This window comes from Cynocephalus volans, chromosome 2 (genome assembly GCF_027409185.1).
Source record: "Cynocephalus volans isolate mCynVol1 chromosome 2, mCynVol1.pri, whole genome shotgun sequence".
Classification (NCBI taxonomy): Eukaryota; Metazoa; Chordata; class Mammalia; order Dermoptera; family Cynocephalidae; genus Cynocephalus; species Cynocephalus volans.
In genome coordinates, this window is record NC_084461.1 from 26,930,353 (window position 1) to 26,934,153 (window position 3,801).

A 3,801-nucleotide genomic window follows, 5' to 3' on the forward strand; every position below is an offset into this window, starting at 1 on the left:
AAATGAGACAATGAGGGTGGGTTCCTGATCTAATAAGACTGGTGTCCTTAAAAGAAGAGGATAAGACACAAGGGATTTGAGTGCACAGAAGAAAGGCCATATGAGGACTCAGAAAAAAAGGTGGCCAGCTCTGAGACATGGAGAGACCTTAGAAAAAAACAAACCTGCAGGCACCTTGATCTTGGATTTTTAGCCTCCAGAACTGTGAGAAAAAATATTTTTGTGGTTTAAGTCATTCATTCTGTGGAATTTTGTTATGGCAGCCCTAGCAAATTAAAACTCTATATAAAGTTATAAGTTCCCATATGGTCTAGCGGTTAGGATTCCTGGTTTTCACCCAGGCGGCCCGGGTTCGACTCCCGGTATGGGAAAAACTCTATATAAAGTTATAAGCTATGTAAATTGATGTCGGAGAAATTTACAGCATTTGTTCTTTTAAATGAATCAGATGGCATCACTAGAATTTGGTAAAGTTTTAATTTTTTCTTTCAGCTTGACATTAGTGAGAAATGATTCAATTTTCAAAAAGTTGTTTTATGGTTGCAACATATACACAAACTTTGTTTAAAAAAAGACAATAAAGTAGGCAGTCAAGAAGGGAAAAATCTGAAGAAAATAGTTATAATATGGGATTGAAACATATATGCTACATTGAGTCATGCAGCCATTATGGAAAACAGTATGGAGGTTTCTCAAACAACTACAGATCGAACTTCTATACTTCCCAGCAATCCCACTGTTGATATATACCCAAAGGAATGGAAATCATCATGTTGAAGGGATACCTGCACTGCCGTGTTAATCCCAGCCCAATTCACAATAGCCCAGATATGGAACCAATCTAAATGTCCATTGACGGACAACTGAATAAGGAAAATGTGGTATACATATGCAATAGAACACCACTCAGGAGTAAAAAAGTATGTGTAATGAAAATCGGTTCACAGCAACATCGGTGAGCTTGGATAAAAGTGTAAGTGAAAAAAGACAGGCACAGAAAGGGAAATACCACGTCTTCATTTATAAGTGAGAGCTAATAAACAAACAAACAAACAAATAAATAAAAGAGAAAAAAAGAAAGAAACACAATCGTAATAGTACATTGAACTATCAAAAGGAGAGAACAGAACTGTGTTTAAAAGAAGTGGTAGAGGGGGAAGGGGCATGTATTTATGGGAAATTGGTTAAGGGTCACAAAGAGTGATTACATTTTGCAATGATGAATGTTCTAATTATCCTGAATTCATCATCAGATTATGCATTGGTATTGATTGATACTCAACTCTGCACCCCACAAATACGTACAATCAATTATGTTTCAATAAAAAAGATTTATAATGAATTCAGCTAATTGCAATTTGAAATAAGCCAAAAAGTAAAATTTATATAAAGACTTTTACAATTTGTTGCTGATAGTACACTTTTTCTTTTTGTGCCATGTAGAGTTTTTATTATTTGTTATTATTTTCTTTATACTAGCATTTTACCAATGGCTACCATTGTATGTCTATAATGTGTTATTTAAGATGTTTCCCTCTGACTATAAAAATTGATAATGTGATAACATTATTTTTGCCCTTCCCAAATAAAATCTATGAATTTAGAAAAATTGAAGGAAAACCTCAATATACACATTTTCTATCTAGTAACCATTGTTATTACATTTGGAGATACCAAGCAGAAATATTTCTGTTATTTAAATTGTGTTCTTATACTTCTCAGTTATAAAAACTCAATCTTTTTCAGATTAATTTGCAATTTATTCTGTATAATAATGTGCTCATATTTGCAGATCTTTTCATGGCTTCATTATTCTTCAGTGTTTTACTTTCATGTCTCATATCTGGCACTACATTGTTCTAACTGATACAGATTTATGATATGTCTTAGTATTTAAAATGGTGACTTTCTTACATTATCATCCATCTTAAGCAGTTTCTGTCTTAGATATTCTCAGAATTTTGTAATTCCACATAAATTTTAAAAGCAGTTTGTCAGTTCACACATGCATACACACAAAAAATGGTATTGATTGAATTGCACTAACTCTGTAGATAAATTTGGAGAAAAATTATATATATGGTCTTTCAATTCCTGAATATGAAAATGACTCCATTTATTACTTATTTTATGTTTTAATGTCTGATTAATTTTATAATTTACTTGAACACATATACACATACGGTGTTACATAATACTTTGTTAGATTTATTCATAGATACCTGGTATTTTTGAAAAAATATATACAAATGGAAGGGACCAAATTGAGGGCCCCAATACAGAGAATGTGTATGGCATAGCTTTCAGGGGATACTATTCTCAATAATTTTCTAAACAATGAATGCGGGAGATTTGCAGAACAATGACTCCGAAAAAATGGTATCTTTCTAAAAAATATACAATTTCTATATGTTTGCTGCTGGTTTATATAATACACTTGATTTTTTTAAAAATTGTGATAAAATATACATACAATTTAAAATTTTGACCTTTTTAAGTGTACAATTCAATAGTGTTAAGCATATTTATATTGTTGTGAAACCAATCTCCAGAATTCTTTTTATCTTGTGAAACTGAAACTCTATACCCTTTAAACAACAACCGATCAACCCATGACGCAGTCCTCCAGAGTCTGGCAACCAACCACTATTCTGCTTTCTGTCTCTATGAATTTGGCTACTCTAGGTACCTCAGAAATGCATAAGTGGAATCATACAATATTTGTCTTTTTGTAATTGGCTTACTTCATTTAGAATAATATTCACAAGTTTCATCCATGTTGTAGTGTAGCCAGTATTTTCTTCTTTTAAAAAGATGTATAATATCCTCCTGTATGGCTATACCACATTTTGTTTGTTTAAGAATCCACTGATAGACACTAGGTTGCTTCTTCTATGAGCTATTGTGAATAATGCTGCTATGACAATGGGTGTACAAGAATCTCTTTAAAACAGTGCTTTCAATTATTTTGCATATATACCCAGAAATGAAATTGCTGGTTCATGTTTTTATACTTGATTTTTTAAAAATATTACATTGTTATCCAGCAATTTACTGAATTCTGTTACTAAGTACAATAATTGTATGTCGCAGATTCTTTTGGACCTTCATTTCACACAATCATATTATCTTAAAGTAAAGTAACTTTTTTCCCTTTATTTTCAAATTGATGTGCTTTTTTGTTGACAAATTAATGTGCTAGCTAGGACATGTAGTACAATTTTTAATGAAAGTGATTGTATAGAAGGTTCTTTTTTGTTCTCAATCTCTGGGAGAAAGGTTTCTACATATTAACATAGCTTTTTCTGTATATACGTTCATTAGTCTAAGAAAGTTAGCATCTAATCTTAACTTGCTATTTTTTTCTTTATTATAAAGGGTATTAGACTTTATTAAAAAATCATCTTGCTGCATCTATTATTGTAAGTATATGGTATGTTCCTTTAATATGATAAATTTAGTACTTCAATTTTGAATTTGAAGCCAAACTTACATTCTGATAAAAACTGAAATTGAAAATGATATATTTTTGATTCTATATATACAACTCAGATTGGCCACTAATTGCTCTTTTTCTCTTTTTCTTTTCTTTTCTTTCTTTCTTTCTTTCTTTCTTTCTTTCTTTCTTTCTTTCTTTCTTTCTTTCTTTCTCTCTCTCTCTCTCTCTCTCTCTCTCTCTCTCTCTCTCTCTCTCTCTCTCTTATTCTTTCTTTCTTTTTTTTCTTTGCCTTTTACCTCTGTCTGGTACTTCAAATACAAAAATGAATAGGTACTGAACAGTAGAGTGTTTTGTTTACAGTG

The 3,801-nt window shown here is 31.3% G+C and overlaps 1 non-coding gene across 1 annotated transcript; it reads left to right on the plus strand.

Moving 5' to 3' along the window:
• The first annotated feature begins 299 nt into the window (after positions 1 to 299).
• On the plus strand, positions 300 to 371 carry TRNAE-UUC (transfer RNA glutamic acid (anticodon UUC)). Its single transcript has one exon. It is a non-coding gene; the product is annotated as a tRNA-Glu (tRNA).
• The last annotated feature ends 3,430 nt before the right edge of the window (positions 372 to 3,801 follow it).